The sequence below is a fragment of the Heterodontus francisci genome, chromosome 1 (genome assembly GCF_036365525.1).
Source record: "Heterodontus francisci isolate sHetFra1 chromosome 1, sHetFra1.hap1, whole genome shotgun sequence".
Lineage (NCBI taxonomy): Eukaryota > Metazoa > Chordata > Chondrichthyes > Heterodontiformes > Heterodontidae > Heterodontus > Heterodontus francisci.
This window is the reverse complement of record NC_090371.1, coordinates 133,308,862-133,320,952: the sequence shown is the minus strand read 5'-3', so window position 1 is coordinate 133,320,952 and position 12,091 is coordinate 133,308,862. Positions and strand designations below refer to the sequence as shown.

Here is a 12,091-nt window from a genome sequence, read left to right as displayed (position 1 = left end):
AATCTTTCCTCGTCTTACCATTTGCTTCTTTTGCTCAATACATTAAATCTGTGCCCTCTCAGTCTCGATCCTTTCACGAGTGAGAACAGTTTTCCCTCATGATTTTGAATATCTCTAACAAATCTCCTCTCAGCCTTCTTTTCTCCAAGGAAAACATCCCAACCTCTCCAATCTATCTACGTAAATGAAATTCCTCATTCCTAGAACCATTATCGTGAATCTTTTCTGCACTCTCTCCAATTCCTTCGCATCTTTCCTTAAATGTGGTGCCCATAACTAAACACAATACTCCAGTTGAGGCCAAACCAATGTTTTATACAAGTTTAACAGATCCTCCTTGCTCTTGTACACTTTGCCCCCATTAATAAAGCCCAGGCTAATGTATACTTTATTAACTGCTTTCTCAACCTGTCCTGCTACCTTCAATTGTTTATGCAAATATACACCTAGGTCCTTCTGCTCCTGCACCCCCTTTAGAATTGTACCCTTTATTTTATATTATCTTTCCATGTTCTTCCTACCAAAATGAATCACTTCACGTTTCTCCGCATTTAGCTGCCACTTGTCTGCCCATTCCACTAACTTGTCTATGTCCTTTTGAAGTTCCATACTCTTCCTCACAGTTCACAATGCTTCCAGCTTTCGAATCATTTGCAAATTTTGAAATTGTGCCCCGTTCACCAAGGTCTAGGTCATTTATATATATCAGGACCGCAAGGGTCCTGATCCCTGGGGAACTCCACTATAAACCTTCTTCCAGTTCGAAAAACATCCATTAATCACTACTCTCTGTTTCCTATCACTCGGCCAATTTTGTATCCACATTGCTACTGTCCCTTTTTTCTACGAGCTGAAGCTTTTCTCACAAGTCTGTTGTGTGGTATTGTTTCAGGGCAGCATGGTGTGTGACTTGGAGGGGAAATTGCAGGTGGTGGTGTTCCCATGCGTCTGCTCCCCTTGTCCTTCTAGGTGGTAGAGGTCACAGGCTTGGAAGGTGCTGTCTCAGGAGCCTTAGTGCATTGCATCTTGTAGATGGTACACACTGCTGCCACTGTGCTCTGGTGGTTGTTGGAGTGCATGTTGAAGGTGGTAGATGGGATGCCAATCAAGTAGGCTGCTTTGTCCTGTATGGTGTTGAGCTTCTTGAGTGTTGTTGGAGCTGTACTCATGCAGACAAGGGGAGAGTATTCCATCACACTCCTGACTTGTGCCTTGTAGATTGTGGACAGGCTTTGGGGAGTCAGGAGATGAGTTACTTGTCACAGAATTACCAGTCTATGTTGCTGGTGGGGGAGTCAGTGATGGTAATGCCATTAAATATCAAGGGGAGATGATTAGATTCTCTCTTGTTGGAGATGGTCATCGCCTGGCACTTGTGTGGCACAAATGCTGCTTGTCACTTATCGGCCCAAGCCTGGATGTTGTCCAGGTCTTGCTGTTTGCAGGTGGGGACTGCTTCAGTATCTGTGGAGTTGCGAATGGTGCTGAACTTTGTACAATCATCAGTGAACATCCCCACTTCAGACCTTATGATGGAAGGAAGGTCATTGATGAAGCAGCTGAAGATGGTTGGGCCTAGGATAGTGTCTTGAGGAACTCCTGAAGTGATTTCCTGGGGCTGAGATGATTGACCTCCAACAACCACAACCATCTTCCTTGGTATGACCAACCAGTGTTGAGTTTTCCCCTGATTCCCATTGACTTCAATTTTGCTAGAGCTCCTTGATGCCATACCCATTTAAATGCTGCTTTGATGTCAAGGGCAGTCACTCTCAACTCATCTTTTGAATTCAGCTCTTTTGTCCATGTTTGGACTATAGTTGTAATGAAATCAGGAGCAGAGTAGCCCTGGAGGAACCCAAACTGAGCGTCAAAAAGCAGGTTATTGCTGTGCAAGTGCTACGTGATCCTGTAGAGAGCCTCTGTCACCCTCCCTGATGCCTGGAAGGACTGCGAACTGCAACACGTTGCTGATGTTGCCTGCTCCTGCCTGGAAAGAACTGGTTGCAAAGAATGAAAGTGCAATGGCGATCGTCACAGCTATTGGGAGGGTCGTCCTTGCCCTGGTTTAAGGCTCTAGGTCATCGTGAAGGATGTCATACAACTCCATCACTAATTCTTTTCGCAAAGAAAAGCCTCCTGCGGCACTGCTCGTGGCTTATCACGACATATGACTGGTGCTCCTGGAGACCCTTGTAGGGCATGAGAGTCCCCTGTGGAGTCTCACTTAGGTTCAGAGCTGCACTCTAGACGTAATTGGAATGAGTGACTCAACACCAAATAATGTGTTAAAACAGAAATTTTATGGAGTAATTATTAAACAATTATTAATGATTGAAACAGAAAAGATAGATAACTTTATTAAAAAGAAAGGAAGAGTACAGAGAGACAAAAAAATCCTTATAGCATAACTGCTATAACCCCAAATTAGTCTGTTTAAGACAGCTCCCTATAATGGCACCACGGTCCGCCCTTGGTACGTGCATCACCAAGTCTCCGGAGAACCTTGCGCGGGAGTGGATTCTCTGGTCTGTCACTCTGTCGATTTCCCTTCCTCCGTAATCTTCAGTGGTTGACTAGTCCAGTCTGGCTGCAGCCCCAAACATTGGAAGCGGTGCTCCTTCAAGTCCAATTTCTGGTTCCATTCCAGCTTTCCGAGGCTTCCATCCAGATTTTCTCAAAACAAGAGCCCAACAACCATGAGCCCTTATCAAATTCTTCTCACAGGCACTACGAGGTGTTCAGGCTGTTGACACATCCTTTGATGGCGTCTCTCACTTGCAAGCAATTCTGTTATACTGTCCATCAATTAAACTCCATCTTCTGATTCCACACCACAGGATCAGCCCATGTGCAAGGTTATCCATTGTCCTGGCCTGTCGTTCAAGGATCATCAAATACTGTAAAAACTGACTTCTGTTTAAACAGTGGGAAAGCAACAATTATTTTCAAAAAGAGAAAAACAGTAATTTAGACAAAACAACAGCTGTGCATGGCCTGGCCAGCATGAAAACAAAAGGAAAAAGTTCTTGGGAAATACAAGTTCACAGTTAATAAATCATAATACTATTGATTGCCATTGATTACATAATTGATTAATTACTTGACTTAATCAGAGTACAATCACACTTAGTTTTAAATCAATGTCTACAAGTAACCTTTAAAAATTCACTACAGGTTTAATACAGGTTTTTTAAAAATCAAAAGCAAAGCAAAAGCAAGGCAGAAGTAAAATGCAAAAACAGCAAATATACAATAAGTAGTGGCTGCAGGCCTCAGGCCTACTCCCCCTCAGGTTAGGGCCTTCTAAGGAGAGGCCTTCCTCTCTCTGCCTCCTCTTTGCATGCCCTGTTGCAAAGCAAGTGGCAATGCAATTACTGCCCCCATATCTATCCAAGGCTGTACAATTCTCAGTCTTTCTGTGGTCAGCAAAAACCTCCAACCTCCTGCAGCAACTCACCACAGTGCTTTCACCAATATTGCCTGAGCGTAAGTAAGTCAAAAGCACATCAGCTGCAACTTGTTGAATGGCTCATTAAATAGCCACAAACAGGGCCCTTTTTGCTTCCGAACGCTTATTGTTTCAGGAGTGAATAAGGAAGGCGTTGCCTGCACACTCATTGGCCGATTTTAGTATTCGGGTGTTGCATTAGCCCGTTGGCGTTTGTGACATCACGATCTTTCCCTTTAAACTCTTTGAGCACACGCAGGGGACGTACCTCCGTGTGCAACACCAGTTAACTTATCCTGTGCAGCTTGTACGGGAAGCGGCCAGCAGCACTTCCCTCACATCTACAATAGAGGTATGTCTGTGAAGCTCCGCCAATGATTGAATTTCGTGTCCAGGGAATGATTACATAATACATTAAATAGAAACACAAATTCAAGTGTTACACTGCATCCACTAGGTGGAGTTTCTGTTCTTTGTTTTGCAAAGTGCTGTTGATCATGAAAAAAATCATGTCACTGTAATGTAGCAAATTTACAGCACAGGGTAAAAATACAACACAACATTATTCGTACTAAAAGATGCAAGGTGCTACTGATCTAATGTGTGTAATATATCTACCTATCACTTTACAAACCTTGCTTAAAATGCAGCAATTGTGGTGCTAACCCCTCCCAGAATCTCATATTTTTGTTACTCATAGAGTTTTAGACGTACTGCACAGAAACAGGCCCTTCGGCCCATCGTGTCTGTGCTGGCCATCAAGCACCTATCTATTCTAATCCCATTTTCCAGCACTTGGCCTGTAGCCTTGTTTGTAATGGTATTTCAAGTGCTCATCTAAATACTTCTTAAATGTTGTGAGGGTTCCTGCCTCTACCACCTCTTCAGGCAGTGTGTTCCAGATTTCAACCACCCTCTGGGTGAAAAAATGTTTCCTCAAATCCCCTCTAAACCTCCTGCCCCTTACCTCAAATCTATGCCCCCTGGTTATTGACCCCTCCTCTAAGGGAAAAAGTTTCTTCCTATCTAACCTATCAATTTCTTTTCTTTCTTTTGGGCCTCCTTATCTCGAGAGACAATGGATACGCGCCTGGAGGTGGTCAGTGGTTTGTGAAGCAGCACCTGGAGTGGCTATAAAGGCCAATTCTGGAGTGACAGGCTCTTCCACAGGTGCTGCAGAGAAATTTGTTTGTTGGGGCTGTTGCACAGTTGGCTCTCCCCTTGCGCCTCTGTCTTTTTTCCTGCCAACTACTAAGTCTCTTCGACTCGCCACAATTTAGCCCTGTCTTTATGGCTGCCCGCCAGCTCTGGCGAATGCTGGCAACTGACTCCCACGACTTGTGATCAATGTCACACGATTTCATGTCGCGTTTGCAGACGTCTTTATAACGGAGACATGGACGGCCGGTGGGTCTGATACCAGTGGCGAGCTCGCTGTACAATGTGTCTTTGGGGATCCTGCCATCTTCCATGCGGCTCACATGGCCAAGCCCCTCATAATTTTGTATACCCCAATCAGATCCCCTCTGAACCTTCTCTGATCTAAGGAAAACAACCCTAGCCTATCCAGTCTCTCTTCATAGCTGAAATGCTCCAGCCCAGGCAACATCCTGGTGAATCTCTTCTGCACCCTCTCCAGTGCAATCACATCCTTTCTATAGTGTGGTGACCAGAACTGTACACAGTACTCCAGCTGTGGCCTAACCAGCATTTTATACAGCTCCGTCATAACCTCCCTGCTCTTATATTCTATGCCTCGGCTAATAAAGGTAAGTATCCCATATGCCTTCCTAACCAACTTATCTACCTGTGCTGCTGCCTTCAGTGATCTATGGACAAGTACACCAAGATCTCTCTGACTCTCTGTACTTCCTAGGGTCCAACCATCCGTTGTATATTCCGTTGCCTTGTTAGTCCTCCAAAAATGCATCTCACACTTCTCAGGATTAAATTCCATTTGCCACTGCTCTGCCCATCTTACCAGCCCATCTGTATCATCCTGTAATCTAAGGCTTTCCGCCTCACTATTTATGACACCACCAATTTTCGTGTCATCTGCGAACTTACTGATCATACCTCCTATATTCACGTCTAAATCATTAATGTACAGAGCCATCAATCCCCACGGTGCTTTCACCTTGTTGACCCTGGCGAGATTCACACAGCTCGAGAAAGCCGTGCGCTCGATGTTAAAGCCAAAATGCCTGGTTAAATTTCAATTTAATTCGCTCTTCACAGATGCAAATGACAGACCTGACATCCCCATGAGGGTTTCCCGCAGGCCTCCAAATGCATGCCATTTAATGGCAGGAGAGGGATCATATTGTGTTTCCGACACGCTGGCACTTTTTAATTACTTAACCCCCCTCCGCACTGGTACCTGCCTCCTCCTTGCATGTTAAAATTCAACCCATTCAATCACTTCACTGTATTGTTTATGAAATAAAAGAGCATGTAGTTCATTTATGAATTTTAAAATTGTGAATATCTTAAATACTGTGCCTAAATCAACTGTCATACAATCCTATTGTTTATTAACTGTAGCAGAAGAGTGCTGAATCCTCAGTCTGAGTGTTTGTGTGCAGTCCATTTCCTGTCCAACTCACTGGATGGAGCACTTCACAGCGATGTATTGCTACCTCTCAGAGGCAAAAACGACAGTAGGACTGAAGCAAAGTTTTGCTCCATTGATCATAGCTCCTGTTGTGCTGATGGTGGCTGTCAAGATATTTATCGTTCAAACTGTTGTGCAAATCTGTGGCCCTGAATCTCCTTAATGCCAGCTATGCTGCTATTGTGCAGGAATGTTACACTGTTCAACAGCTGAGAGAGTTACATACAAATTTCCTGGTTAAGGTAAATCACCTGCTTAAAGCAACACTCATATTGTTGCTTAAAGCAACACTACACATTGAGCCAGGACACCTACAACTTCACTAACACACACTGACTGCATTGCAGAGCGCCAAAATGCTGTCCTCCAGTCCAACGTGCTCATATCCCCACATCTCTCACTTCAACTAGCCCATCCTATTGTGGTATTATTTTAAAAGGTGTATCTAAAAGGGTTGTCCATTACCAGATAGGATGTGATGTACGGACCCATGTGATCTCTAGGCAGTTGTTGAAAGGAGCTACAGACTCAAGACATGTTAATCTACCTTCCCAGTATTGCTGTTTATAAGTTAATATTGTCAATAAAAGAACTCGCCTGTTAGATTTAATTATCTTGTCTGTGTGATTGTTGTTTTTGCGTCAAGGCGGAAACACAACACATCCCACCTGACAGAAAGTCCTTATTCTCTCAGATACAATCTTCTCTACATTTCCCCCACTATAACCCCCTTAATCTGCGATGAAAGAAATGTTTGCTTTGAAATACACTTGGTGTTTGTCTCATGATTTGTTATTTATAAAAAAACACAGTAAGTCAGGAAATAAATCATTCAATAGGTTTGCATTTCTTCACAAAGGTGAGGATTCCTGGCAAGGTCATGCAGGACCAACACTTTGGTGTCATCTGGCAACGTGCGTAGATGAAAGGCTGAGATGTTGGCACGGCAATCGATTAGCCGGCGAGGAAATATTCTTCTGAAGCCTCTAGCAGTGGTGAGGACACACCTTAGTTTGCATCATCGATCAGTGACTCCTCGGTTAGTGCCCTCAGTCTTACATGTGTACTGTTGTGTCACCCTGAACACTGGGGAATCCAGCTGTTCTGCAGAAGTCGTTGACCCTATCCTTCCGCTGCTCTATGAAAGGCATCGCTGTTACCTTCACGCGACGCATCCTGATAGCGCTCTGGTTAATATTGCACCAATGCTCTCTGGCAGCTTGGAGGAATTGGAAGCCTGTCAGAAGAAAGTCTACTTCAGTAATGGGGGCTATAGCTGCAGTTCCTCTTGGGCTGCAACATGATTTGGAAATAGAGCACAGGGGAAGCATTGTGCAGAGTGAGGAGGAGGAGTTTCTGTGCTGCTTGCCTTAATGGGACCGGGGTCAGCTTGATCGCTCTTTGTGATCCCTGCTCCTGAAAACAGGCTGAAATGAATTTTTCCCCCACCTTGTTTTTTGCTACCTAACAGGTGGTTCATACAAGGACATGTGGCTCACAATGAGCAATCATTTATTGCCTGCTATAATGGAGGCTTAGGATGTCGTGCAGTGCCCAAAAAAAGGGCACTGCATGGCTGAATTCTGGACCATGATGACACCAGCTTCTTGCTGCCTTGTTTAGATATACTCCCCATTTTAAGCAGAAGGCTTCCTCCCAATACCAGATATGATGGAGGAAAGTTGACCAGGTGCAAAGTTGGATGTGCACAAAATTAGGCGTGCATATTCGGCAAAATTTGCTGTAGGTGTGGATCTACCAACATCTGCCATTAATTAGACTTGCAATTGCACATTTAGGCCTTTAGAATTTTTGCACGGCTAGTTGCTGATAACATGGCAGTGAGGGAAACCAGGCATCTGGAGTCAGAGTGAACAAAATGCAAGTAACTGTATATCTCCTTAACCAATCAGATTGAAGGATTGTGAAATAAAGGACTGAATTTTATGCTCCTGTTAAAGACGGGATGGTTGGTGTTGGGGGCAGAGAATCCCCGCAGAGATGTTCACCATGGAATCCGACGCCACAGCGCTCTTTCCGATTTTGTCAGAGGTGGGGAAGTACCGTGACGCCCACATGTGATAGCACCACCATTTAAATATTTTGCATACTGATTTAAATGCATTTGCATATCATTCACCATGATTCAACGAAGAGTTCTCAATTTTGTAATTGATGTGCGGCACTCACGTGCCTTTAGCTTCTCGGCTTTCAAAACCTGGTGCCACCAAGGCGAGAGTCCTCAGTACCTCGAATGGGAAGGTAACTTCACCGTAGTGTTTTAGGGGAAGTGGGATTTGCAGTGGACATTGCCGCGATGCTGAATTTGCAAGAGGCCTTTGTGTGAATGGGGGGAGCTCTGGAAATGTATCGGCTGTGTTGTCGGGTAGGTGGGTGGAAGGAGGCGTGTGGTGCCATTACAGGGTAGTTTAAATGATGTTGGTATGGTTGTGAAGGCTCATGTTTTTGGAAAATTAGTCAGACCAACATTAATCCCAACTATAGAGCCACCGCGGGCATCCTGCAGAACAAAAAGTGGCAAACATCAGGGAGCCATCACTGAGCTGTGAGCCCGCTCTTGCTCTGACATCTGACGTGGTTGCCTGCTGGCTTGCTTGTTGACTGAGAGATTTAATTCAAAACACAGAGGTTTGCTTTAATACACTGCAACTCAATGCTCAGAGAGACTATATGCAGGTGGGCAGACTTTTAAAGATGATGCCAGCACCTGCTCCAACATCAGGTGATGTTGTGAACGGCGTCTCCATTGTCACCCCCACCATGTGACTGGGAGGGATGGAACAGCCATCTCCATTATGCAAAATGGCCACCTGCCACGTAATTGCAGTGCCACGGCTGCTGACGTCACATGCAGGACCTTTTTTTTATTTGTTCCTGGGATGTGGGCATCGCTGACCAGCCCAGCATTTGCTGTCCATCCCTTATTGCCCTTGAGAAGGTGGTTGTGAGCTGCCTTTTTGAACTGCTGCAGTCCTTGTGGGGTAGGTAAACCTACAGTGCTGTTAGGAAGGGAGAGCCAGGAGTTTGACCCAGCGACAGTGAAGGAACGGCGATATAGTTCCAAATCAGGATGGCGTGTGGCTTGGAGAGGAACTTGCAGGTGGTGATGTTCCCATGCATCTGCTGCCCTTGTCCTTCTAGGTGGTAGAGGTCACGGGTTTGGAAGGTGCTGTCTAAGGAGCCTTAGTGCATTGCTGCAGTGCATCTTGTAGATGGTACACACTGCTGCCACTGTGTGTCAGTGGTGGACGGAGTGAATGTTTGTGGATGATGTGCCAATCAAGCAAGCTGCTTTGTCCTGGATGGTGTCCAGCTTCTTGAGTGTTGTTGGAGCTGCACCCATCCAGGCAAGTGAAGAATATTCCATCACACTCCTGACCCTAATGTGTGCCTTGTAGATGGTGGATAGGCTTTGGGGAGTCAGGAGGTGAGTTACTTGCCACAGGATCCCTAGCCTCTGACCTGCTCTTGTAGCCACAATATTTATATGGCTTGTCCAGTTCAGTTTCTGGTCAGTGGTGACCCCGAGGATGTTGATAGTGGGGGATTCAGCGATGGTAATGCCATTGAATGTCAAGGGGAGATGGTTAGATTCTTTCTTGTTGGAGATGGTAATTGTCTGGCACTTGTGTGGCACGAATGTTACTTGCCACTTATGCGCCCAAGCCTTGATATTGTCCAGGTCTTGCTGCATTTCTACATGGACTGCTTCAGTATCTGAGGAGTCGCGAATGGTGCTGAACATTGCGCAATCATCAGCGAACCTCCTCAGTTCTGAACTTATGATTGAAGGAAGGTCACTGATGACGCAGCTGCAGATGACCTAGGACACTGCCCTGAGGAACTCCTGCAGTGATGCCCTGGAACTGAGATGATTGACCTCCAACAACCACAACCATCTTCCTTTGCACTAGGAACGACTCCAACCAGCGGAGAGTTTCCCCCCTGTTTCCCTATGACCCCAATTTTGCTCGGGCTCCTTGATGCCATACTCGGTAAAATGCTGCCTCAGGTCTTTTGTCTATGTTTGAACCAAAGCTCTAATGAGGTCAGTAGCTGAGTGGCCTTGGCGGAACCCAAATTGAGCATCAGTGAGCAGTTTATTGCTAAGCAAGTTGCTTGATAGCACTGCTGACGACACCATCCATCACTTTACTGATGATTGAGAGTAGACTGATGGGGCAGTAATTGGCTGGGTTGGATTTGTCCTGCTTTTTGTGTACACGACATAGCTGGGTAATGTTCCACATTGCCGGGTCGGTGCCAGTGTTGTAGCTGTACTGGAACAGATTGGCTTGGGGCTTGGCAAGTTCTGGAGCACAAGTCTTCAGTACTATTGCCAGAATGCTATCAGGGCCCATAGCCTTTGCAGTATCCAGTGCCTTCAGTCATCTCTTGATATCAGATAGAGTGAATCAAATTGGCTGAAGACTGGCATCTGTGATGCTGGGGACTTCAGGAGGAGGCCGAGATGGATCATTCACTTGGCACTTCTGGCTGAAGACTGTTGCAAATGCTTCAGCCTTATCCTATTCTCTGCCATTTTGCACATCTGCCACAGTTCCTGGTGGTGGGTTCATAGAATGCAGCCCAAACAGTGCAAGGACTGAGGAGGGAGTGTAAATTCGTGTAAACTCAACGTCAAATCAGGTACAGGAAGAGAAATGAGGGAAAGAAAGACAGATCACGAGTGAGAAACAAAAGAGACAGAAAGGCAAATTGAAAAAGAACTAAAATTTTGAACCTTATATTTTAAAAATCTCCAACAACAATTAATGACTAAAGAAATAAAACTACTCAGTTGTTATAGTTAATTTTCAGTGCCAGAGAGGTTGACAGTAATTAACACTTATCACATCGTTAAAAGGGTACTTCGACTGAAATGGACAAGATTTATCTTTCTGTCGCAAGTTTGGTTCATACCTACCATGCAAATACAGCAACTTCACAAAATTCAATGCATTCTTTTAGATAGTGAGAAGTTGTTTCCACAAGGTTAACAGCAGAGCAGCACATCATAGACAGCAGCTTTTAGATTTCTGCATTTAGCTGTGCATCTGCCCTTATCCAAAGTTGCTGTGGCATTCGCACATAAATAGCAGTGAGCATTATTATTCCCATCATTATTTTGGCAGCAAATTACGGGCCATTAGAACTCCACTCAACCAAATTTTCTGCAGTACTCAACTGAAAATCCAGGTTTCTATATCCATTTCTATTTCTGCACTGACACACAATAAACAAGTGCATTAGTTCAAAGCAATATTTAATTAAGTCAGCCGTCAAACGACATTCCAATCTCTCGCTTACAGAAATCTTAAATGGATAATGAAATCAAACTCAGACACATGTATCATTTACTTTATTCAATCAGTTGCTTGATGGCAAAGTTAATGATAATTACGGAAAGCTAATAATCTAGGTCTGTATTCCCCTGTAAAATATAAAATAGTGTTACAACCAGGGAGAAAGGTGTCTAGGGGCCCCTCTCAGCCTTCACCTGGTCTTATTGTAACGGGGTTTAATTTTAAACACACTATGTTTTTAGCTCCCCCTTGGTGAATCCTTGTTCACCGCTTTCCAATTATAAGGCAAAGAGACCAGCACAAACAGGCTTTCTTAGGTGTAAAGAAGAAAAGTTTAAATTTACAGCAGGGAATAAACCTCATAGGCTTTTCCAGTTTGCTTGCTTTGTAATAAAAGAGGCCAGGTCTCGGCTGGCCTTTTTAACTGCCTTGCCAGTTTCTCAAAGGACACAAAACATCCTTCTACATCTTCCTCATCCAATTTTGGGATTAGTTGAGCTAGTTTGAACAATTCTGTACCCAGCCCTGAAGTATACACTTTCATATTGGCCATGCTTTCAGATTGAAGGGAAAAATGGTTAGCCATTAGTCTTAGGAGTTCAGACTTTCTAGCATTGGCACGGACAGTGATCCCACACTGCTCAGCCATTTTCCTTGTCTCCTCCATAGGCAGTGCTTTTAACTTATCTCAAATTACTT

The 12,091-nt window shown here is 44.6% G+C and overlaps 1 long non-coding RNA gene across 1 annotated transcript; it reads right to left on the bottom strand.

Moving 5' to 3' along the window:
* Window positions 1-2,284: 2,284 nt before the first annotated feature.
* LOC137384888 (uncharacterized) lies at window positions 2,285-3,710 on the bottom strand. The gene is made up of 2 exons (XR_010977701.1): window positions 3,461-3,710; window positions 2,285-2,916 (listed from the first exon to the last, which is right to left on the bottom strand). It is a non-coding gene; the product is annotated as an uncharacterized lncRNA (long non-coding RNA).
* Between the last annotated feature and the right edge of the window lie 8,381 nt (window positions 3,711-12,091).